The 27178-nt window shown below is 37.4% G+C and overlaps 1 pseudogene; it reads right to left on the reverse strand.

Moving 5' to 3' along the window:
• Positions 1 to 3942: 3942 nt before the first annotated feature.
• Positions 3943 to 7254, reverse strand: LOC139854657 (uncharacterized protein At4g26485-like; annotated as a pseudogene).
• Between the last annotated feature and the right edge of the window lie 19924 nt (positions 7255 to 27178).

Genomic DNA, 27178 nt, shown 5'->3' on the forward strand with positions numbered 1-27178 from the left:
AAATCTGTTTTGGTTTTATCTTTTTATTTTTCTCTCCTATCTCTATTACGCTTGTGAGAGACCAGTCGATTTTGTCTTCAGTAATCCAATCAATCAGTTATATTGTTAATAACAGCTACACAAATTCAATTATCAGTATCCATAGTAAACCTTTTATCACTATCTAATTTTTTTTTTAAAACAGAAATAAACAGCTCATTCCTCTTTACGCCTACTTTTTCCTCAAATCTTGATTTCGATTGATTTTGAAAAATCTAAAAATGCAGAAGTGTTAAGAATCTTTCAATCGAACTATCTGCAAAGTTTCATGATCAAATTCCCTTTATTAATTGTTAATTTCCGAGTCAAAGTTTTGAGAATAAAAAGTCAACAGATCGTTCTTCATCAAATTTGAAATCTCTGTTTCAATTTGAGTTAAGATGATAATTTTTATAGATTCTAGAGGTAATTTAAAACATATTTCGTGTTATCATAAATATCCAAAACGTTCTCCAATTCAAGAACATTTTTTTTTCTTCCTGTGTTGCGACGGCAGTCTGCTGTTGTCTTTGCTTTATATTTTTTTTTCCTATTAAATCTCAGATAACCTCAAACAAACGTTTCTGTATTGATAGGACGTCCTAAATTGGGTTCATAATTTCACTAACATGATTTTTGGGTGAAATTGGTCGATGATATATGGAAGAAGAAGAAGTTATAGATCACATAAATTTTCGGTTAAATAAAATAGCCTGCGGATTTAAAACAGATAAACAAGCCAGCCCAGCTGGTGTAGGCGTGTGTTGGGTTTTGAGAGGTCTCGGGTTCGATTCCTACTTGGTGCATTTCTTTTTAAAGTGAACTCCTAAGGTAGCTTTACATATTAAAACTCATTATTATTATTATCATTATTATTGTTATTGTTATTATTATTATTGTTTTTATTATTATTATTGTTATTATTATTATTATTATTATTATTATTATTATCATTGTTATTATAGATTATTATTGTTATTGTTATTATTATTATTAGTATTATTATTATTATTTGAATTATTAAGTATTAGATAATATTATTATTAAGATCATCATTATAATAAGTATCAATAATGTTATTATTAGTAATATAACTATTATTATTATTATTACTATTAAAATTATTATCATTAGTATTAAAATGATTGATAAAATTATTGTTATTATTATTACTTGCATTAGTATTGGAAATAACATTATTATTTTCATTAATACTAGTATTAATATCATTGTTATGTTTATTAAGATTATTATGATTATTACTAACATAGGTATCATTATTAACAAAATCACTATTATTATTAATATTCATTATTAATAAAGTTATTATTACTATTTAGTAGAACAATAATATCAAAACTATCATTTCTAACAAATAAATATTTGGTATATAAAAACACCCTTATTATATATATCTATATATTATAATTATATTGATAATCCATATAACTATATGAAAAACATATTATCATTATATATGGTTACGTATAACAAATTAGGTATTTTTAAAATAATACTAAATATATATAAATTCTAATATAACTATAATAATCATTTTTGATATAAATACAAAATAAACATATATAACATATAATTTAAGATATAATATAAATATATGATTTTAAATGAAATTTAGTATAAATTTTATATAACTACACTTACATAAATAACATATATTAACAAATGAAATTATGTGATTTCCAGTATACGTTTTAATATATAAATGAATGATATAGGTTCGTGAATCGAAGGCCAACCCTGCATTGTTCTGTTGTTCAATATCGTCATATGTATTTTTACTACAAAATACATTACTGTGAGTTTCATTATTCCCTTTTTATATATATTTTTGGGCTGAGAATACATGCAAATGCTTTATTAACTGTTTTACAATATTTATATGCGTGAGTTTCATTAATCCCTTTTTAAATGCTTTTGCAATATATATTTTTGGGACTGAGAATACATGCGATGTTTTTATAACTGTTTTACGAAATAGACACAAGTAATCGAAACTACACTCTATGGTTGAATTATCGAAATCGAATATGCCCCTTTTATTAAGTCTGGTAATCTAAGAATTAGGGAACAGACACCCTAATTGACGTGAATCCTAAAGATAGATCTATCGGGCCCAACAAGCCCCATCCAAAGTACCGGATGCTTTAGTACTTCGAAATTTATATCATGTCCGAAGGAGGATCCCGGAATGATGGGGATATTCTAATATGCATATTGTGAATGTCGGTTACCAGGTGTTCAATCCATATGAATGATATTTTTTTCTCTATGCATGGGACGTATATTTATGAGAAATGGAAATATGAAATCTTGTGGTCTATTAAAATTATGAAATGATTATTTATGATAAAATAATGAACTCACCAACCTTTTAGTTGACACTTGAAAGCATGTTTATTCTCAGGTATGAAAGAAATCTTCCGCTGTGCATTTGCTCATCTTAGAGATATTACTTGGAGTTATTCAGGACATATTTTAAAAGACGTTGCATTCGAGTCATTGCGTTCATCAAGATTATTATTAAGTCAATTATAGTTAGATATATTATGAAATGGTATGCCTGCCGTCAACTTTCGATGTAATGAAAGATTGTCTTTTCAAAAACGAATGCAATGTTTGTAAAATGTATCATATAGAGGTCAAGTACCTTGCGATGTAATCAACTGTTGTGAATCGTTTATAATCGATATGGACGTTGTCCGGATGGATTAGGACGGGTCCCTTCATTAGGGTTTAGATTTAGGATTTAGATTGAGTTTTTAACACGAACGGTTTAGAGTTTAGGGTTTAGGGTTTGGTGTTTTGGGTTTATGGAATAAACCCAAAACACCAAACCCTAAACCCTAAACCCTAAATAGGGCTAAATTTTACTTCACAAAATATGAAGAAAAAAAACGTTCATATTCTTCACGAACAATATTATCTTGAATGTTATTTTTGTCGATCGTTTTCCCGACTAAATAATAACATTCATCACGAAGTGTCTCTTCTAAATGTTCATATTTTCGTGTGATCTTGATGCCGGAAAAAAAAAATTCAAAAAAAACGAAGAAAAAAAAATTTGCTTCCCCCCGCTTGGTTACTTCCCCATTGATCCTGCCCCTATATATATATATATATATATATATATATATATATATATATATATATATATATATATATATATATATAATCCAAAAAAAAAACTCCGTTTCGAATATAAATAGTTGCGTTTTGTTCGTAAAATTATTCGTGTTGAACGGTGATAACGGATAAATTTAACTCGCGCAGGAAAAAAAAAGATAAATCCCGTTAAAAATTTGGGTGAGATTTATTTAAGGTTTATTATACTCCGTATTAAATTTGGACGTTCCATTTTGCCCCCTAATTTCTTAAATGTTTACACTTTTTAACCCGAAAAATTGACAAATATTACCCCTCAAGTTTGAGCCAATTGACCCTTCCCTTACTTGTCCAAAACGACACTTCACTTACACTCAAACGAGTGTAAAAAGACCAAAAATTTTGTAAGTATCAGTATAGAAGGTAAGGTGTTGGATGTGTGTTTGACTTTCAATAAAAAAAATTATATAATAATATGTATGTGATATATACCAGTATGTATGTAATGTGTAATGCTAATAACAAGATAATGGTATGATAAAAACACAAGATTCAAACAGGAAACAAACCCAAGAGCCACACAAGAAAAATACTAAACATTACTGGAAATGCATTTACAAAATAAGCCAAGAGCCACATATTACATATCTTATAACACTGTGTCTACGAGCATTGCATATAAAAAAATGCAGTGACTACAAGCATTGCTAACAAACTGCTAACTTAATATGTAGTAACACCAAAAACAGAGTGAAACCAAGGTTTATTGAGTTGAACAACGACAACCTACAAGGCATACATTTAATCTACTTCCAGCAAACTGTTTCGAAGATTAGCTATCCTTAGTTTACTCATGCATTGAATCTCCTTCAAATGATTTATGTAATCATTTAAAGGATCAACACGATTTTCGGCTTTGCATCTTTCAAACCCAATTGCCAACATATTTGGAACATGACTCAAAAGATTCCTATTAGTATTCCCAAATGTCAATCTTGCATGATCGAAGTATTCCCTAAACATCTGGAAGCAGTTAGAGTTGTTCTTAACGTGACCAGGATTCATAACCATACGAGCATTTGTTCTCTGTGATGAAACTTTGAAGATAATACAAATTTGAAAGTTTTGCATTTTCCTAAGGGAAATGGCTGGTCTGATCGTTTACCTTCTCCTCGCTTGTTATGGTAACCAGGATAATCTTGAATATTAAACTCGACATATTCAAGCAGCTGTAACGAACTTTGAATATCAAGTTCTTCGATGTTCCAAAAGTCAAACGCGTATGTATCCTTATGTGTTACATGAACCTCACCGTCTAAATGTAACATGCAAGCATTCTTTAAGAAATCTCGAACCAGATTTCTATGTATCCTATATAAGCAGCAACATATGACATATGATGACATTCAAATAGCAAAGTAAGTCGTTTACGCTTAACTTTTAAGTAACAATTATAAATTGTTTTGTGCTTGCTGCATATAACTTATGTGTGCCGCTTACAAATTTGTCAAGATAATAGGAAAAATGTATAGCTTATAGTCATGTAAAAGAGAGCTTACTTTATGACTTGTGTGTCGCTTTCATGCCCAATAAAACCGGCATGTGGAAAGTTGTATATAATCCGGTCAAACTTTCTGTTTTGAAGATCTGGATGAAACTGCATTTTGGTTGCATCGACATCATGAAACAGTCGAGCTCCATAACTATATAGGATTTTCAAAGTTGTTTCTGCTCCCTTGTATTTCTTGATCACGTCATCTAGTAAAGTATAAAGTAATCATAACCATAAGATAATAATTAACATATACAAATAAACATTGATTTGTAGCTCAGCTGGTACTCTGGTAGTGGTCTGCCTATCTTAGCAAGACGTCAGGATTTTGACTCCGCTGGACTGCAACATTGCACTCAATGTTATCCCTGACCTAAAGTATCCACCCAACTCTCCTTTCGCTTAGTGCGGGAGCGGGGAGGGAGGTTTTTACCGGTCAAGCCCTCGGATTGGTCAGGGTTTCCTCCAGGGCAGTAGTTGGGGCGGGTTATGCAACTACAGGAGATGAACGAGTGGGTGGTTAAGTCTAAAGGGATCCCAAACTGATGTCCAAAATAAATAAATAAATAAATATATATATATATATATATATATATATATATATATATATATATATATATATATATATATATATATATATATATATATATAGTGGTAGGATCAAGAGGGAAGTAACCAAGCGGGGGGAAGCGGGGGGAAGCAAAAACTTTTTTTTCGTTTTTTGAAAAAACTTTGTTCACGAACATTATAGATGTGATGAAAATATGAACATTTTGTAGAGACACTTTGTGATAAATGTTTTTATTTTGACGGAAAAAACGCTCGAAGAAGTAATATATAACAATTATCGTGTTTTTCGAGCGTATGTTGAGGTTTTAGCTATTGGAGTTTAGATATTAGGGTTTAGATATTAGGGTTTAGAAATTTAGGGTTTAGGGTTTAGATTTAGGGTTTAGATTTAGGATTTAGATTGAGTTTTTAACACGAACGGTTTAGAGTTTAGGGTTTACGGTTTAGGGATTAGGGTTTAGTGTTTTGGGTTTATGGAATAAACCCAAAACACCAAACCCTAAACCCTAAATCCTAAACCCTAAACTCTAAATCGGGCTAAATTTTACTTCACAAAACATGAAGAAAAAAAACGTTCATATTCTTCACGAACAATATTATCTTGAATGTTATTTTTGTCGATCGTTTTCCCGCCTAAATAATAACATTCATCACGAAGTGTCTCTTCTAAATGTTCATATTTTTGTGTGATCTTGAAGCCCGAAAAAAAATTCCAAAAAACGAAGAAAAAAAATTTGCTTCCCCCCGATTGGTTACTTCCCCATTGATCCTACCCCAATATATATATATATATATATATATATATATATATATATATATATATATACAAATTTTTTATAATTCAATATCAATATGCAAGTAAAACCATATTATTAGATTGAAACAGGAACATGAACCTAATTGTTTGGTTAAAGCGAGCGAATAGTGATCAGCATCAACAACACTCGATCCCACAAATGTGAGTAAAAGAAGAAAATGTCTGAAATTACAAAACAAAGAATTTTTCTTATAAATGTCTAACTTGAGTGTTCAGTTTGTTTATGGTACAATGGGGATGAGAACTACGTAGTACTGTAATATGTAAACCTAACCTGCACTTTGGGTTTAATAATCATTCTTATCTTAAATCCTTACCTCGTGGACCTGAACATTTTCGATTGAGTGAAGTGCATTTCTTCATTATTAAACCAAACACACCAGGTTTCGAAATATGTCAAATGTTGTTTTTTAAAACAATTTGAATTTGAATAAAGCAAGACAAAGGTTGTCAATAATTTATTTATACTACGTATTTGATTAAATAATACAAACAAGTAACTTCAGTGGATTTTGAATGATCAAATTCATCACAAGTCACAATCATAAGTTAACATTAAAATAGAAACATTAAGTCAAAAAAGCAAATTTAAAATTGCCACTCATAATATGGAAAGGGCAATTTTATAGACCCTTATTTTCCGTGAAATTAAATAAAAAAGTCAAATTTGACATCCAAAACATATGTATCACTCAGATTATATGATCAAGAACTCAGTTTTATTTAGGGGGCAAAAAAATTGGGTTCCTTTTTAAGGTAAAGCTATACAGAATTAATAATTTTTACCAAACTTTGGTTCCTTTTTTTAGTTAAAACACGACCATAAACATATGAAAGTTAACATCAAAACTTATAATGCACAATACTAAACAATATGTATTGAAACCCTAGATGATGATCAGTGAAACAAGTTAAATACAAATGCCAATATCAACAAGTATAACACATTTTTATTAAGTAATAACAACTTAAAACAAGAACAAAAGGAATTAATGATTAAGTTACCATAAGAATCAAGTGAGGTAGCAACAATATTAGTAGCAGAACCAAAAGATTTAGCTAAACTAAGACCAAATGAAAAATCTCCTTCTCATACCAACAATATTTCATTTTCAGAATTGTAATGTTTACACCATTTCACTTCACACACTTTTTGTTCTTCATACCTCCACATAATTTTACCCCTTTTTTAGAAAAAAAAGTAAAAAATAAATAAAGGGACACCACTAAGTTTTATCCTTACACCACCAAACGTGCATTATAATATTGTACTGTACAACACTGTAAAACATATTTAGTGGTGTACGGCTAAAACTTAGTGGTATATGAATCATCAACCATAAATAAAATGTTTATAAAATATGGCGAAGGTGGTGCAGGGACGTGTGTATTACTCCCACAGTCCCACGGTTACTAAAAGATGTTTCAAAAATCTTGGCCTTTAAACATGCTGGTTATTACAGATGTGCCATTCAAATGTTGAAACGTTGAACAATCAAACCATGTATAGCCGTATAGAAATGGAAGGGTAGTATTGGATAAAGATTTATTTTTTGAACCTGCTCCTAATTACTGAATTTTTTTTTGAAATGGTAATTATTGGAACACCATTTACAGAACTAGAAATTTTGAAATGATTTTTACAAATCTAGTAAAACCGGTGTTTGAAACACCGGTTTGCAACTTTTCACTCCAAACCGGCTTTTCAAACGCCGGTTTGTGTACTTTTTATCATTTGGTCAAACATCCAACGGCATGGATAGCAACAGGTGGCATAAAAGCATCTGGTAATGGGACAATCTGAAAAAGTGTACCCAAACCGGCGTTTGAAACACCGGGTTGGGGTGAAAAATGGCAAACCGTGTTTCAAAAACCAGTTTTACTACTTTTATAAATATCCTCTCCCAAATTATTAGTACTGTAAACATGTCCCTAATTATTACTAGTTCAAAAAAAAAAAAATCCCTAATTACTAGCGTTTTAGGTAATTATAAGCTATTGCTATAATTTCAGTTAGACCCCCTACAAGTTCAGAGATCATCATTTGTGCACGAAATGATTATTTTTAAAAGATTTAACGAAATCATTATCATAATAAGTTCACAACACTAAAGCAAAAATACAACCTAATTTGTATACATCATTAGGTATTATTCAATATTTGGTTTAAAACTGTTTAAACTAAATATCGAATCGAAATCAAATTAAAAAAAAAAGTAAATCGAATTTAAAAAATAATTTTCGGATTGAGCAAAACCGAAACCGAATTGAAATTCGTTTTCTCAGTTCAGTTTTCAATTTAAAAACTCTGAATTTGGTTAACCAAAAACCAAATACAATTTATACAACACTAGTGAAATGACCCGTGTGTAGCGACCAGACCAAATCATGTTTGACGGCGCCGGCTACTTAGGTCCCATTACGTGGTCATAAGTCTTTAAAATGACGTTTGACCGAAAATATGTCGCATTCATTTCAAAAGTTAAGATTTGTTCCCAAGTTTACAAGAATCGTTCATCCAAAAGTTACGTTACACAGTTATAAGTACAATTGAAATCTATGCCACACGATTTAAAAGTAGCCAAAAGATGCTCCATGTATGCATGTATATACTCGACATCCAAGCAAGTATCAAAAGAAATGAGCGGAAGCATGTATCACAAAACGTTCAAGGACCTGAGAAAGACATAGAAATCTGTCAACGAAAACGCTGGTGAAATCATAGGTTTAAGTAATTAAGTACAAGTGAACCACAAGATTTGTAACATTGATATAATAGTAATACATTCCAAAAGTTTGTTTCACGAGCACCCAATTATCAATGCTTAACATTCCTTCCATAGAACCCCATCACAATAGTGTTAGAACATACACTGTTTCTCGAAAATATATTTCATTCGTAAACGGTAGCGAACCGTTTGAATGAGGGTTTGTCAAACCCATATGGCCATATAACATAAGTTCTTGCTTACACCCGGCAAGTGTAACTAATGATAATCGAATTGAGGATTTTTATTCAAACTCGTATGTAGAATGTTTGTTTTCCTGTACTTGTGTTCACTTAGTAAAAAAGAAACGTTTATGTTTTCTCATCCCAAATGTAAGTTTAAAAGAGTAAAAGTGGGACTATGATCTCACCTTGAGCGCAAGAGTAAATAAGTACTTCGACAAGTAACGTGTGCAAAGAACAATGCTAGTCTTGACCTAAACAAATAGGTTGTATCAATATTGATAATCATGTTTGATCAAAGAAGTTCAATTAGTCCTATGGCTCGTTAAGACTCGATTATGTAGCATGTGAATCAAATTGTCAAGTTTCATGCAAGATACAAGTATAGAAAACAAGTTAGGAAAGTTGCATAATCGTTTGGTTAAGTTTGACAAAAAGTCAAAGTTTGGTTGGTCAAAGTCAACAAAAAAGTCAACACGTTCGGGTCGGGTCCCGAACTATTTTTCTGAGGTTTTTATTCATATATAAGCATGTTAGAATAAGTCTCATGTGAATTGGAGGTCCATAGCGTGCCAAACATTTTTCGTATCTTGACCAAGGAGGTCAGAACCTGGCCACGCCTTATGTCGTGCCGCGTGTGATGTCCCGTACAAAACCATCGTGTACGAATTATCAACAACAGGATCATTACAAGGTTAAGTACTATATGCATTTCCAAAAAGAGTTTGCATTCAATAATAAAGTGATGTCTAAACCAACATCGAATGTTTTACAATCCAAAAGCATGCTTCACTAAGTAGAAGCAAATGATAAGTGTATGTGACCACAATGGTCGTTACAAGTCATAGTTCAAAAGTATTAATGTTTGAATGCAAAATAAAGTAGTCCATGCGATAACAACTGTAAGCAGCGGGTGTCTACAGCACGACTAGTACACAGCGGAAGCTAAACTCAAGCACCTGAGAAAAACATGCTTAAAAATGTCAACACAAAGGTTGGTGAGCTATAGTTTAAGTATAACAGTATGTAAGGTAGGCCACGAGATTTCAGTGCTACAAAGAGCGTTTCAAAACAGTAAGATAAAGTATATGTTAACCGTGGGCACTAGGTAACTAACTTAACGTTTATACCCCCTGAAAGTACACTTGGCAAGTGCGTATGTCTACGAAGTATTAAACACTCGTTAAATGCTAGCGCTACTAGCCCGAGTGGGGATGTCAAACCCTATGGATCCATATCTAAGATTCGCGTTCACCGGTTCAAAAACCAATGACTAAACGTTACCGAGCTAAAGGGAATGTTTCTGCCGTTATATAACCCACACATATATAAAGTTTAAGTACTCGTGCCTAGTATGTAAAATATAAAATCCGCATGTATTCTCAGTTCCCAAAATAAGTTAAAGTAAAAAGGGAATGCTATAACTCACAATGATAATGTAGTCGTAAAGTCGGTTCGGAAAAGGTGTGCAAGTAATCGGTCCGAAGGTTCTCAACCTAAGGCAAATAGTACTAAGTCAGTAAATCGTCTTAATAGGTTTAAAAGTATGTAAATAAGGTCTTAAAGGTCATCATCATTCATCATCAAACAAAAGACGCAAAGTAGGTTTCGTTTATGAAAGTAGTTTAAAACAAAGGCTGACTTCGATCAGTCACCACGGCCTCTACCCTTACTGAATTAAGGTGAGACCAGTGGCCATGGCTCCGTATATGAGTCCCTTAAGTGTGGTAAAATTTACAGAATCAAATTCGTCTTCGTTTGACCGTGGCGACGGTCTAAGTGCGAGTAGGTCAGAAATTTCTGCACAACGTTAAAGGACATAGTGACGATCAGAGGGCCATAAATCCTAAACCGTAACTCGGATTAAGACGAGTCCTATATGAAAAGTAATCTACTCGAAAAGATCTATCTGAAAGTCAAGGTTACAGTAGCCCAGGTTTACTGGTCTGTTACAGAAACAGCACAACAGTAGGTAGAGGACAGAAAGCAGTAAAATAACGGGTTCCGGTGAGTTTGATGCTTGATGCTTATCACGGTTCTCATCCTTGATGCATATAGCTTCAAGTGTACAACTCGTTGATGTGTTTGCATCATTTTCACCAAGGTTTGACCATCATAACCCAAGTGCAAGTCTAAGACATGAAGCACAACTCACTTAAGAGTTGTATGAAGTTCGATGAACCAAAGTTACATCAAAGTCTTAGATCTAACACATATATGAACTTTAAAGCTAATAACAAGTTACAAACTTGAAAGTAAACTAACTAATCAAGATCTTAAGATGTAGAACATAGTTCTTAGTTAGATCTTGAAGATCCAAGACCCCAAAAGTCTAGATCAAGCATAAGTATACAAAGTTATATTTAAAGAAAACTTATTTACATGTTCTTGAACTTTCAAAGTTAACTTTTAGTTCAAGATTAATGAGATCAAGACTAACTTGTAGTACTTGACCATTTAAACTAGTTACATGAAATTAAAGTGCAAGAATGAAGAAGTAAACTAAGTAAACATGTAATTTGTTCATGGTTGTTCATACTTTTAAAGATTCAAACTAAAGTTTGATCTTTAAGAAAGTAAACTTGAAGTTTACTTTATGAATCACAAGTATGATTTTAATCAACACATGAACTTGCAATCTTTAAAGAAAGTATATGTAGAACCTAAACTAGAGAGTTTATTTCTTGAATGTTCTTGTTAATACAAGATAAAGTGATGAACAAACTAGTGAGTTTGATTCATAATAACATGTAAGTAACTAACTAACAAAGACATGTAACTAACAACAATGAACAACAAGTATCAAACAACAAATGATGATGATGATTATGTGGTGTTAGTATTTGGTTTTACAAAGAGAAAAAGAAGAGAAAAGAAGTTCATAATACTTACAATCTTTAGAGAAAAATGAGAGAGAAAAGAGAGAAAAAAAAAGTATGCAAGTAAGTGTGTGAGATGAATGAGGTTTACTAGTGAACAAGTAATACAAAAAAAAATGTTGAACACCCTTACCCATGCTAGCCCACGGCCAGCAGCAAAAAGAAGAGGGGGAGGGGATTAATTCAATGGTTTCTAGCATGTAATTGTCCTTAAAGGTGGTTACTTGAGGTGCATGCATGGGGATAACAAGCAACTAGATTCCAATGTGCGTAAAACTAACTAGTTACCATCTAAAATGATACTTACAAGTAGTGTTGGGCTAATAAGTCCATAAAAGATGTAGGGTGGGCTTCTAAAGTCCAATAACACTAGTAAAGGCCCAAGTTCAATTAATTAGAAAATAAATCCAATTAAGGCCCAAGTAATTAACTAATAACCTTAGTTAATTAAAATAATTAATAAAACTAATCATGAATGTAAATAATACTCTAAAAATATTATTCGTGAAGTTTCGTATGTCACAAAGACGTTTCGGGCATTTAAAGTCAAGTACGTTAAGTCATGGCAACATGTAAATGTAATAACATACATTTGTTTAATCACACGTATTAATAATAATAATTATTAATAAATAAACGTTGGAAAATCCAGGGTCGTTACATTACCCACCTATTAAAGAAAATTTCGTCCCGAAATTTTAAGCTGAGGTAGATGGAGGAGTCGGGAAAAGGTAAGGATACTTCAGTATCATTTGATCCTCTCGTTCCCAAGTAAACTCAAGTCCTCGTTTGGCATTCCATCGTACTCGGACGATCGGAATCTTGTTACGTTTCAAAGTCTTGACCTCTCGGTCCATAATTTCAACAGGTTCTTCCACAAAGTGGAGTTTATCATCAATCGTAAGTTCCTCCAGTGGTATGATAAGTTCAGGTGCAGCAAGACACTTCTTCAAGTTTGACACGTGGAAGGTAGGATGAACTGAGCTCAATTGTGCTGGTAGATCCAAATGGTAAGCAACGGGTCCAACATGTTCCAAGATTTCAAAACGACCAATGTATCGTGGGTTTAACTTTCCACGTTTTCCAAAACGAATCACACCTTTCCAAGGTGCAACTTTCAACATTACACGGTCACCGATGTTGAATTCAAAGTCTTTACGTTTAAGATCGGCATAACTCTTTTGACGATCGCGGGCAGTCTTAAGTCTAGCTTGAATCTGAGCAATCTTCTCCGTTGTTTAATGGACTACCTCGGGTCCGGTGATTTGTTTTTCGCCTACGTCAGCCCAAAAAATAGGGGATCGGCACTTGCGGCCATACAATGCTTCAAAAGGTGCGGCATTAATGCTCGAGTGATAACTGTTGTTGTACGAGAATTCGGCGAGTGGAAAATGTCTTTCCCAAGCCTTTCCAAAATCAATGACACATGCACGTAACATGTCCTCCGAGGTCTGAATCGTTCGTTCACTTTGCTCGTCGGTCTGTGGATGGTAAGCAGTACTCATGTCAAGACGAGTTCCCATGGCTTCTTGCAAAGAACGCCAAAATCTAGAGGCAAAACGGGGATCGCGATCGGAGATGATCGATAAAGGTACACCATGACGAGATACAACCTCTTTGATGTATAATTGAGCAAGGAAGTGTGCAGATTTGGTAAGGCGGTCAAGAATAACCCAAATAGTATCGTATCCGCCCACCGTCTTTGGTAGCTTGGTGATGAAATCTATTGTGATCCTTTCCCACTTCCATTGTGGGATCTCCGGCTGTTGAAGTAAACCAGAAGGTCTCTGATGTTCGGCCTTAACTTTTGAACAAGTCAAACACTTCCCAACATAGGTCGCAACGTCCTTCTTAAGATTCGGCCACCAATACTGTTCTTTAAGGTCGTGGTACATCTTGCCCGCACCGGGGTGAATCGAATATCTCGATTTTTGTGCTTCATCAAGTATCAGGTTCCGTAGATCTCCATAAAGAGGTACCCAAATTCTTCCGGCATAACATCGTTGTCCAGACTCCCTAACCTCGAATCGAGAGATAAGTATGTTCAAATGTTCGTGAGATATGTTCTCCTCCTTGAGAGCCTCATCTTGGGCTACTCTGATCTGGCTGTTGAGGTTCGAATGGATGGTGATGTTCAGAGCCCTAACACGAAGAGGTGCCGTCCTCTCCTTTCGGCTTAAAGCATCAGCTACAACATTGGCCTTGCCAGGGTGATAACGGAGTTCACAATCGTAGTCTTTGAGCGTCTTGATCCATCTTGTCTCATATTCAGTTGCTTCTGATCAAAGATGTGCTGGAGACTCTTGTGATCAGTGAAGATAGTGCTCTTAGTTCCATACAAATAGTGTCTCCACAATTTAAGCGCAAAGACAACGGCTCCAAGTTCAAGATCGTGAGTAGTGTAGTTCCGTTCGTGAATCTTCAATTGGCGGGAGCCATAGGCAATAACCTTTGATTGTTGCATCAGTACACAACCAAAACCACTCTTCGATGCATCACAATAAACAACAAAGTCGTCACTGCCCTCAGGGAGTGATAGGATAGGTGTGGTGGTTAACTTCTTCTTCAAAGTTTGAAATGCTGATTCGTGTGCGGGTTCCCAAATGAACTTCTTGCCCTTGTGAGTCAGCGCGGTCAAAGGACGCGCAATCAGAGAAAATCCTTCGATGAATCTTCGGTAGTAACCGGCGAGACCTAGGAATTGGCGAATATGAGTCGGAGTAGTGGAGGTCTCCCACTTGCTGATAGCTTCAATCTTGGTGGGGTCAACTTTGATACCCTGGTCGCTCACAACATGACCCAGAAACTGGACTTCCTGCAACCAAAATTCGCACTTGGAGAATTTGGCATAAAGTTGCTCTTGTCTTAAGAGTTCAAGCACTAATCGGAGGTGTTGCTCATGCTCTTCTTCGCTCTTAGAGTAGATGAGGATATCATCTATGAAGACGATAACAAACTTGTCCAAGTACGGCTTGCAGACACGATTCATAAGATCCATGAACACGGCAGGTGCATTTGTCAATCCGAATGGCATCACGAGGAACTCATAATGACCATAACGGGTCCTGAATGCAGTTTCATCACGTCACTTTCCTTCACCCTCAATTGGTGATAACCGGATCGCAAATCGATCTTTGAGTAGACACTCGATCCTTGTAGTTGGTCAAAAAGACCATCAATTCGTAGAAGAGGATACCGATTCTTGATTGTCAATTTGTTGAGTTCACGGTAGTCGATACACATACGGAAGGATCCATCCTTCTTCTTCACAAACAACACAGGTGCGCCCCAAGGCGAGAAGCTTGGTTGGATAAATCCTCGATCTAGCAGCTCTTGTAGTTGACTCTGTAATTCTCGCATCTCGGAAGGTGCGAGTCTATAAGGCGCGCGAGCTACAGGTGCAGCTCCTGGCACTAAATCAATCTGAAACTCTACTGCTCTCTGCGGTGACAATCCAGGCAATTCCTCTGGGAAGATATCGGAAAATTCGTTCACAATTCGAACGTCATTCACGCTCTTCACCTCAGTTTCTACCGCTTTCACATGTGCTAGGACAGCAAAACGTCCCTTCTTCATAATCTTTTGCGCTTTCACGCAACTAATGAGGTTCAACTTCGAGGTACATCTCTCTCCGTAGATAACCAGTGGTTCGCCATCTCCTTGTGGTATGCGAAGTGCTTTATCTCCGCAGATAATATCAGCCTTTATCTTGCTCAACCAATCCATACCGACGATCACGTCAAAACTTCCCAGTTTGATTGGTATCAAATCAATTTCGAAATCTGCACTAGCTATGTTGATAATAGCTCCTCGACTAATGTGGTCAACTTTTTCAAGTTTACCGTTGGCGACCTCGACAAGCATACTCTCTTTTAACGAGACTAATGACCAATTAATCTTATCGCAAAAATGTCTACATACATAACTTCTATCCGCACCAGTATCAAACAAGACAGAAGCTAAAAGATTGTTGATTTTGAATATACCTGTCACCAAGTCGAGGTTTTCGCGTGCATCCCTTGCATTAACATTGAAAGCTCTACCTCGCGGTGGTCCTCCGTCTTTTCGCTTATTTGGGCACGCATTTCTGAAATGGCCCGTCTGTCCACATTCGTAGCACTTCTTCAGCCCATTGGTGTTTGGCTTCCCATTCAAAGTGGTGACCTTGCAGTCTTTCCCGATATGCCCAGATCATTGGCACTTCTCGCAGACGACGTTGCAATACCCAGTGTGGTGCTTGTAGCACCGATTGCATTGTGGTAAGGTTCCTTTGTAATTCAGGTTGGAGTTGGTGTTGTTGTTGGGGTTGGGGTTTCCACCGTTGTTGTGCCTCTTGGTGGGGGTCTGGTCATAGGTTCTCCCCCTATTGTTGTGGTGGTTGTTGTTGTTGTTGTTGTTGTTATTATCCCACTTTCGCTTTTCGCTACTACCAGCCTCAAACTTAGCCTTCTCTGGCTCATCAATAAGAATCTGATTCATGAGGGTATGCGCCATGCGCATTGCTTCGGGAACATTCGGTGGTTTGGACGATGTGACGCTTCCTTTGATGGACTTAGGGAGTCCCCAGAAGTATCTCTCCATACGGTTGAATTCCGGGGTGACCATTGTCGGGCACATGAGAGCTAGTTCCAAAAATCTCCTGTTGTAACCATCAAGGTCATTCCCAACAGCCTTTAACTGCATAAATTCGATTTCCATCTTCTGGATTTCGGTCCTCGGACAATACTCATCAATCATAGCCGCTTTGAATTCCTCCCATGGCGTAGCATACGCCTCATCGATACCTTTCGCTTGAGCTAACATGTTCACCACGTTAGCGCGCCGTCAGATAGCGTGCACGAAGCAAACTTGGTCTTGTTGTCCTCCGAACAGTTGCTAACTCGGAATACTGATTCAAGTTTCTCGAACCATCTGGTGAGACCAACCGGTCCCTCGGTTCCACTGAAGTTATGTGGTTTGCAGCTCTGGAATTCCTTGTAAGTGCACCCATTTCGAACGGGTGGGATAACTGGTGGTGGTGGCGGTGGAGCTTGGAGATTTCTTTCTGCTAGGGCTGCAGCGACACGTTCTTGGATCATCTCTTCAATTTGAGCAGCAGTAGGTGTGGATCGACCGTTAGCCATGATGTTCTAAACAAAAATTTTGGCTCAAGTCAAAATCCAGTATGCAAGTAGTAATAATACAGTATATAGTAACCAACATGGAATCAAAACATCACATGTTATTAAATAACGCATCTAGGTACAAATACCACAGAATCATCATACAGTAATGTAAATAGAACATCGTGCAAGAATTTAAATAACGCAAAGTTCCATTAATAATAATAAGTTTCATACATCCGAATAAGTCCGTACAATACATGAGTAATACAATAAACTTCAACTAGATTACATAACGAAATCTAAATACAAAAGTCCTACGGTGAAGGTGGGTGAAGGATGTCTAAAACCTGAGCCATCTGCTCCTCAAGCTCAGCTACCCGAGCTCGGAGGATCTCTACCTCCCTTGTCAATTCCTCGACTGTGGGAGATGGTGGGGCAGGCGGTGCTGGTGGTGCAGGTGTGGCCGGTGGATCGGATGGTGCTGGTGGAGCGGGTGGTGCTGGTGGAGCTGGTGGTGCAGACCGCACGAAGCGGGGTGCAGATGTCCCGACTCCAGAAATAGTCAGCACGTAACGAGGTGCCTTACGTATGAGTGGGTCGGCAGGGTACGGCACAAGCCGCTTACGGGCAGTAACCCTCCGACGCTGACCAAAAGTGTCGGTGAAAGCACGACCTCCATTCACCCCTGGAATAACGGTGCCATCAGGACGGTACCGCTTCTTCGGCGGGGTGGAGGGTGCCTGTATAGGTATATCAGCAGGGTCCTCGTCGTCACTGGATCCTGATGAAGAATCATCTGATGAAGAATCGGCGGATGATGAGTCATCCGAATCATGCGGTGGTGGCACGGGTGGCTGAACTGGCAGTCCGAAGGCGGCCAACATCTCTCTGTGTCTGCCTGGCGGAATCGGCACTAAACGTCCATCTGGAGTGCGTCGGCACGGTATGCGCATATGGTTGTCGAATGGCCCTTCCCCGAACTCCGCGGGGATCACAACTCCACCGATGCGGGGCTGTGAATCCGAGGGTCCGGGAGCAGACGGAGCTGGAATCTTCGTAAGGCTCACGTGTCCATCAGAAGTAGCCACTGGTGCAGGCGGCTGGCTGCTAGTCCCGGAAGATGAACCACCGGGGTCACTCGTGCGTATCGGGATCGGTGGATCGGCAACAGTGGTAGGTGGAGTAGCTGAAGAGTCTAAACTACCCAAAATGCTAGCAGGTGGTACATCTGACATCTGAACAAGGAAAAATAAATTTTCCATGTCAGTAAGTCATAAGCAAGCACGTATTAGGCCAACAGTTTAAATCATGTATAACAATAAGTAGCATGGCAATAACCGCAAATCGTACGAAGGTAGCATGCAATCGAAAGCAAGTAATATCATACAGCAGTGAAATTATGTAGTAGCATACGGCATATAGCAGTAAAAGCAAGCAGCAGCATGCAGTAAGTTCAGCGGAAACAAGTAAACTAGCAAGTTGTAGATTAGTCCTAGTAGTGAATCCTACTCGGGTCGGTCTTAGACTCACTAATGCAACCTAATTCCCTACAACCAATGCTCTGATACCAAATGTGATACCCCGTACAAAACCATTGTGTACGAATAATCAACAACGGGATCATTACAAGGTTAAGTACTATATGCGTTTCCAAAAAGAGTTTACATTCAATAATAAAGTGATGTCTAAACCAACATCGAATGTTTTACAATCCAAAAGCATGCTTCACTAAGTAGAAGCAAATGATAAGTGTATGTGACCACAATGGTCGTTACAAGTCATAGTTCAAAAGTACTAATGTTTGAAAGCAAAATAAAGTAGTCCATGCGATAACAACTCTAAGCAGCGGGTGTCTACAGCACGACTAGTACACAGCGGAAGCTAACCTCAAGCACCTGAGAAAAACATGCTTAAAAACATCAACACAAAGGTTGGTGAGCTATAGTTTAAGTATAACAGTATGTAAGGTAGGCCACGAGATTTCAGTGCTACAAAGAGCGTTTCAAAACATTAAGATAAAGTATATGTTAACCGTGGGCACTAGGTAACTAACTTAACGTTTATACCCCCTGAAAGTACACTTGGCAAGTGCGTATATCTACGAAGTATTAAACACTCATTAAATGCTAGTGCTACTAGCCCGAGTGGGGATATCAAACCCTATGGATCCATATCTAAGATTCGCGTTCACCGGTTCAAAAACCAATGACTAAACGTTACCGAGCTAAAGGGAATATTTCTGCCGTTATATAACCCACACATATATAAAGTTTAAGTACTCGTGCCTAGTATGTAAAATATAAAATCCGCATGTATTATCAGTTCCCAAAATAAGTTAAAGTAAAAAGGGAATGTTATAGCTCACAATGATAATGTAGTCGTAAAGTCGGTTCGGAAAAGGTGTGCAAGTAATCGGTCCGAAGGTCCTCAACCTAAGGCAAATAGTACTAAGTCAGTAAATTGTCTTAATAGGTTTAAAAGTATGTAAATAAGGTCTTAAAGGTCATCATCATTCATCATCAAACAAAAGACGTAAAGTAGTTTTCGTTTATGAAAGTAGTTTAAAACAAAGGCTGACTTCGATCAGTCACCACGGCCTCTACCCTTACTGAATTAAGGTGAGACCAGTGGCCATGGCTCCGTATATGAGTCCCTTATGTGTGGTAAAATTTAAAGAAGCAAACTCGTCTTCGTTTGACCGTGGCGACTGTCTAAGTGCGAGTAGGTCAGAAATTTCTGCACAACGTTAAAGGACATAGTGACGATCGGAGGGCCATAAATCATAAACCGTAACTCGGATTAAGACGAGTCCTATATAAAAAGTTATCTACTCGAAAAGATCTATCTGAAAATAAAGGTTAAAGTATCCCAGGTTTATTGGTATGTTACAGAAACAGCACAACAGTAGGTAGAGGACAGAAAGCAGTAAAATAACGGGTTCCGGTGAGTTTGATGCTTGATGCTTATCACGGTTCTCATCCTTGATGCATATAGCTTCAAGTGTATAACTCGTTGATGTGTTTACATCATTTTCACCAAGGTTTGACCATCATAACCCAAGTGCAAGTCTAAGACATGAAGCACAACTCACTTAAGAGTTGTATGAAGTTTGATGAACCAAAGTTACATCAAAGTCTTAGATCTAACACATATATGAACTTTAAAGCTAATAACAAGTTACAAACTTGAAAGTAAACTAACTAATCAAGATCTTAAGATGTAGAACATAGTTCTTAGTTAGATCTTGAAGATCCAAGACCCAAAAGTCTAGATCAAGCATAAGTATACAAAGTTATATTTAAAGAAAAACTTATTTACATGTTCTTGAACTTTCAAAGTTAACTTTTAATTCAAGATTAATGAGATCAAGAGTAACTTGTAGTACTTGACCATTTAAACTAGTTACATGAAATTAAAGTGCAAGAATGAAGAAGTAAACTAAGTAAACATGTAATTTGTTCATGGTTGTTCATACTTTTAAAGATTCAAACCAAAGTTTGATCTTTAAGAAAGTAAACTTGAAGTTTACTTTATGAATCACAAGTATGATTTTAATCAACACATGAACTTGCAATCTTTAAAGAAAGTATATGTAGAACCTAAACTAGAGAGTTTAGTTCTTGAATGTTCTTGTTAATACAAGATAAAGTGATGAACAAACTAGTGAGTTTGATTCATAATAACATGTAAGTAACTAACTAACAAAGACAAGTAACTAACAACAATGAACAACAAGTATCAAACAACAAATGATGATGATGATTATGTGGTGTTAGTATTTGGTTTTACAAAGAGAAAAAGAAGAGAAAAGAAGTTCATAATACTTACAATCTTTAGAGAAAAATGAGAGAGAAAAGAGAGAAAAAAAAAGTATGCAAGTAAGTGTGTGAGATGAATGAGGTTTACTAGTGAACAAGTAATACAAAAAAAAAATGTTGAACGCCCTTACCCATGCTAGCCCACGACCAGCAGCAAAAAGAAGAGGGGGAGGGGATTAATTCAATGGTTTCTAGCATGAATTGTCCTTAAAGGTGGTTACTTGAGGTGCATGCATGGGGATAACAAGCAACTAGATTCCAATGTGCATAAAACTAACTAGTTACCATCTAAAATGATACTTACAAGTAGTGTTGGGCTAATAAGTCCATAAAAGATGTAGGGTGGGCTTCTAAAGTCCAATAACACTAGTAAAAGCCCAAGTTCAATTAATTAGCAAATAAATCCAATTAAGGCCCAAGTAATTAACTAATAACCTTAGTTAATTAAAATGATTAATAAAACTAATCATGAATGTAAATAATACTCTAAAAATATTATTCGTGAAGTTTCGTGTGTCACAAAGACGTTTCGGGCATTTAAAGTCAAGTACGTTAAGTCATGGCAACATGTAAATGTAATAACATACATTTGTTTAATCACACGTATTAATAATAATAATTATTAATAAATAAACGTTGGAAAATCCAGGGTCGTTACACCGCGACATAGGCTGGCCGCGCCGCGGCATATAACGTGTGCTGGTGCCTGGTTAGTTTCAATTGTTCAAGTCTTTTTCCGAACTTCGATCAAACACAAATCACAAACCGTAAACACTTATGACACGCATTTTATATCATTGGAAAGCTAATTTGACAAAGAACACAACTAAACACATTTCATCAACCAAAAACATCATTTGCAATAACCGACTTTCCAACATTTAATGCTCAATTAATACACAAGTTCATAAATGCACAAAATAGGATTCGGGAATTAAATGCATACATATGACACGCCGTTTCGTAGGTAATCAAACATACACTCTAACTGACCACTTACCAACCACAATTCATGGCATTCAATACATTAAATGTTCACATTCAATTCTATCAAACCCTAACCAACAACATCAAAATCACTAATCATGTTTATGAAGTTTTCTAAAACAACCTACACATCAAATTGAAGCTAGTGATGTTAGGAACCCATTTAATACATGCATTTATAACATTTAACATCATCCACACAACCAAATCACCAAATCAAACACACCAAAGTTTATGTTCATGCTAGTTACTTCAAATAACAAAATCGAACATATAAATCATATATTCATGTTAGACTTGAGCCATAGACACTAATTAACAACTTTATAACTTAAAAACATCAAGAACACAAAATCTAGTGATTTTAGAAAGTTACCCAAATGCAATGAAATCGGTATGGAATCGAAGAGGAAGTTGCAAGGATTCTAAATATGTAATTTGTTTTGATTGAAGCTTGTTTGAACGAATTTAGATGATGATTCTTGAAGATGAAGTTTGAGAGAAAAGTTGAAAGTATTAAATGAAAAGTGAAAATGAAAATGGAAAATAATGGGTGGAGGAGATGGAGTGTTGACCATTTGACCTAGTCAAATGTTTGGCACTTGGGCAAGTTTGGTCCCTCTAGTTCCATTCGAGTGCGTGAATTACCTAACGAGATAATTTAAAATGCATATTAACGGGAGGTGTTATAAACATATAACGGACTTTAAATAACTAAACGGAAAAGTAAACAGAAAAGGCGGGATGTTACATTACCTACTCTTTAAAAGAAATTTCGTCCCGAAATTTAAGTAGGCGTAGTAGTCGTTGTTTCTTCCTCGGAATCTGACGTTTCCGGAACTGGGAATAGATGAGGGTATTTCCTTTGCATTTGATCTCGCCTTTCCCAAGTAAACTCGGGCCCCCTTTTGGCTTTCCAACGGACTTTAACAATCAGAATTCGGCTTTGTTTCAACGTCTTGACGGAGGTGTCCACAATTTCAACCGGTTCTTCCATAAAATGAAGTTTGTCATCAATAGTAAGTTCCTCGAGAGGGATGACGATATCGGGTTCGGCAAGACACTTTTTCAAGTTCGATACATGGAAAGTAGGATGGACGGAGCTTAGTTGAGGTGGAAGATCTAAACGATAAGCAACGGTTCCAATACGCTCCAAGATTTCGAAAGGACCAATATACCGCGGATTTAGCTTCCCACGTTTCCCAAAATGGATTACACCTTTCCAAGGTGTGACTTTTAACATTACTCGGTCACCGACTTGAAATTCGAGGTCGTTGCGTCGTTTGTCGGTATAGCTCTTTTGACGACTTCGGGCCGTCCTAAGCCTATATCGGATTTGTACGATCTTCTCGGTGGTTTCGTGAATGAGTTCGGGTCCGGTGATTTTCACGTCGCCTACCTCGGCCCAATAAAAAGGTGAACGACATTTTCGGCCATATAGCGCTTCAAAAGGTGCGGCTTTAATACTCGCGTGATAACTATTGTTGTAAGAGAACTCGGCGAGAGGTAAGTGCTTGTCCCAAGCTTTTCCAAAATCAACCACGCAAGCTCGTAACATGTCCTCCAAGGTTTGAATTGTGCGTTCGCTTTGTCCATCGGTTTGAGGATGATATGCGGTGCTCATGTCTAAACGAGTTCCCAACGCTTCTTGCAAGGTACGCCAAAATCTAGAAACAAAAAGGCCATATCGGTCGGAGATAATCGATAAAGGTACACCGTGTCGGGCTACAATCTCCTTAATATAAAGTTGTGCAAGTTTCTCCATTTTGTCGGTCTCCTTCATGGCGAGAAAGTGTGCGGATTTGGTAAGACGGTCAACAATAACCCAAATGGTATCATAACCGCTCGTCGTTTTTGGTAGTTTGGTGATAAAATCCATCGTTATCCTTTCCCACTTCCATTGCGGGATTTCGAGTTGTTGGAGTAACCCGGACGGTCTTTGGTGTTCGACTTTGACTTTGGAACATGTCAAACACTTGGAAACATAAGTAGCTATGTCCCTCTTGATGTTCGGCCACCAATATTGTTGTTTAAGGTCGTGGTACATCTTATTTGCACCGGGGTGAATCGAGTATCGTGACTTATGGGCTTCATCTAAAATAAGACTTCGTAGGTCCCTATATCTAGGCACCCAAATCCTTCTGGCAAAATATCGGAGTCCGGTTTCCTTAGTTTCGAATCGAGAGACGAGAATGTTCAAGAGCTCGTGTGAAACGTTTTCATCCTTGAGAGCTTCATCTTGGGCTACCCGAATTTGGCTATTAAGGTTTGTGTGGATGGTGATGTTTAAGGCTCGGACACAAAGAGGCACCGCTCTTTCTTTTCGACTTAAGGCATCGGCTACTACATTTGCCTTTCCGGAATGGTAACGAAGCTCGCAATCGTAATCGTTTAAGGTTTCAATCCACCTTCGTTGTCTCATATTTAGTTGCTTTTGATCGAAGATGTGTTGGAGACTTTTGTGATCGGTAACGATAGTACTCTTGGTTCCATAAAGATAGTGTCTCCACATTTTAAGTGCAAAGACAACGGCTCTGAGTTCGAGATCATGTGTCGTGTAGTTTCGTTCATGAATTCTGAGTTGTCGAGAAGCATAAGAAATGACTTTCGTTCGTTGCATCAACACACACCCAAAACCATGTTTCGAGGCGTCGCAATACACAACAAAATCATCGTTGCCTTCAGGAAGTGACAAGATAGGAGCGGTGGTTAACTTTGTTTTCAAGATTTGAAATGCGGATTCTTGTTCGGTTGCCCAAACGAATTTTCTTCCCTTATGAGTTAACGCGGTTAGAGGACGAGCGACCATAGAGAAATCTTTGATGAATCTACGATAGTATCCGGCGAGACCCAAGAATTGACGAATGTGAGTAGGAGTAGTAGGAGTCTCCCATTTACTAATGGCTTCGATTTTCGTTGGATCGACTTTAATACCTTAGTCACTTACAACATGACCAAGAAATTGAACTTCCTTTAACCAAAATTCACACTTGGAGAATTTGGCATAGAGTCGTTCTTGTCTTAAAAGTTCAACCACAAGTCGGAGATGTTCCTCGTGTTCTTCTTTGCTTTTAGAATAAACCAAAATATCATCGATGAACACGATAACGAATTTGTCAAGATACGGTTTGCACACGCGGTTCATAATATCCATGAACACCGCCTGTGCGTTAGTGAGACCAAATGGCATGACAAGGAATTCATAACTCCCATAACGAGTTCGGAAAGCGGTTTTGGAGATATCTTCCCCTTTAACCCTTAGTTGATGATAACCCAAGCGGAGATCGATTTTCGAATATACACGTGATCCTTGTAATTGATCAAAGAGGTCATCGATGCGCAGAAGAGGATATCGGTTCTTAACCATCAATTTGTTTAGTTCACGATAATCAATGCACATTCGTAGGGATCCGTCTTTCTTTTTAACAAACAAAATCGGAGCGCCCCAAGGTGAATGGCTAGGTTGGATAAAACCACGATCAAGTAGTTCTTGGATTTGACTTTGCAATTCTTGCATTTCGAATGGAGCGAGTCTATATGGTGCACATACTACGGGTGCGGCTCCTGGAATAAGATCGATTTGGAATTCAACCGGTCGATGAGGTGGAAGACCCGGCAATTCGTCGGGAAATACATCGGAATAGTCACTAACAATTGGCACATCATTGATGTGCTTCTCATCGGACTCGACTTTCTTAACGTGAGCAAGGATCGCAAAACAACCCTTACGGAGTAGTGTTCTAACTTTAATGCATGAAACGAGGTTGAGTCCGGTGCAACTCTTATCGCCATAGACGATCAAAGGTTCACCATTCTCGATAGGAATTCGGATTGCGTCAAGATCACAAAGGATGTGAGATTTCGTTTTGGATAGCCAATTCATACCGATTATTACATCGAAGCTTCCTAGTTCCATTGGTATCAAGTCAGTTTCAAACTCATTACCCAAAATGTTTAACGTACACCCCCGGTAATATGTGTCAGCACTCAATAGTTTTCCGTTGGCCACTTCAATGGTATAAGTGGTAGCTAGTGGAAGTGGTGGAGTGTTAAAAGAATGAGTCAAAGTCTTGGATACAAAACTCTTATCGGCACCCGAATCGAATAAACAAGTAACATAAGTGTTGTTGAGAAGAAACGTACCCGTGACTAATTCATTGTCATCTCGGGCTTCCTCGGTGTTGATGTTGAAAGCTCGGCCGCGTGTGTTGGGGTTATCTTTCTTCTTCGGGCATGCATTTCTATAATGGCCCATTTGGCCACATTCGTAACAAGTGCCCGTTTTTGGTGCATTGGGCCCCTTTCAAGCGATGGGGGCTACACTTTTACACTCATTGGCCTTATGACCAATTCCTTGGCACCGAAAGCAAATTAGTTTGCCACATTCGCCAAAGTGATGTTTGTTGCATTTGTTGCAAAGAGGTAGGTTTCCGGCATAACCCTTCTTGCCGTCGGAGGTGTAAGGCTTCTTGGCAAAGTTGTTGTTGCTTGATTGGGGGGTTTCCCACTTTCTTTTGTTGTTACCCGACTTATCCTCGGCTTTAGGTGCCGGCACTACAATTTCGTCCATCGTTTCTATCAACTTGCGGGCCATGTTCAAAGCTTCTTGATGATTAGTGGGTTTAGATGACATTACCCCGTGTTTGATGCTCTTTGGGAGACCATCCATGTAAAGTTCAACCCTTAAAGCTTCGGGTTCACAAGGTTTGGGCACATCAAGGCTAGTTTGGAAAATCGTTGATTATAAGCCTTGAGATCGTTTCCGACCGCTTTCAAAGTTCTTAGCTCTTGTTCGAGCCTTCGGGTTTCTTCACGAGGGAAATATTCGACGATCATCTTTTCCCTTAAATCGGCCCAAGAGAGGGCGTGAGCTTTGTCGATACCCACCGATTGTACATAGGTGTTCCACCATGTGAGGGCGACACCGGCGAAAGTGTGAGTGGAATATTTGACTTTATCTTGGTCTCGACAACCGCTTATGCTAAAAACGGCTTCCGTTTGTTCGAACCATCGAGTGAGTACAACCGGTCCCCCGGTCCCATCAAAGGTGTGAGGTTTGCACCCCATGAAGGCTTTGTAGGAGCACCCTTCGCTTGAATTACCGACCCCTTGATTGTTGTTGTTGTTATTGTTATTGTTATTGTTGTTGGTAGAGTGATCGGCCATGGCCGCCTCTACGGCGGTGGCTACCATTCGTTGTAGAGCTTGTTCGGGTGTCTCATGGCGTGGCACACGACGAGGAGGCATTTTTCCTTCAAAACACAAGAATACCGTTGATTAGTATTCTTAATAATACTAACCATGATATGGAATAAGGATAGAGAGAAAATTTAACTTGACTCGCCTTAAATTCTTTATG

This window comes from Rutidosis leptorrhynchoides, chromosome 6, assembly GCF_046630445.1.
Source record: "Rutidosis leptorrhynchoides isolate AG116_Rl617_1_P2 chromosome 6, CSIRO_AGI_Rlap_v1, whole genome shotgun sequence".
Lineage (NCBI taxonomy): Eukaryota > Viridiplantae > Streptophyta > Magnoliopsida > Asterales > Asteraceae > Rutidosis > Rutidosis leptorrhynchoides.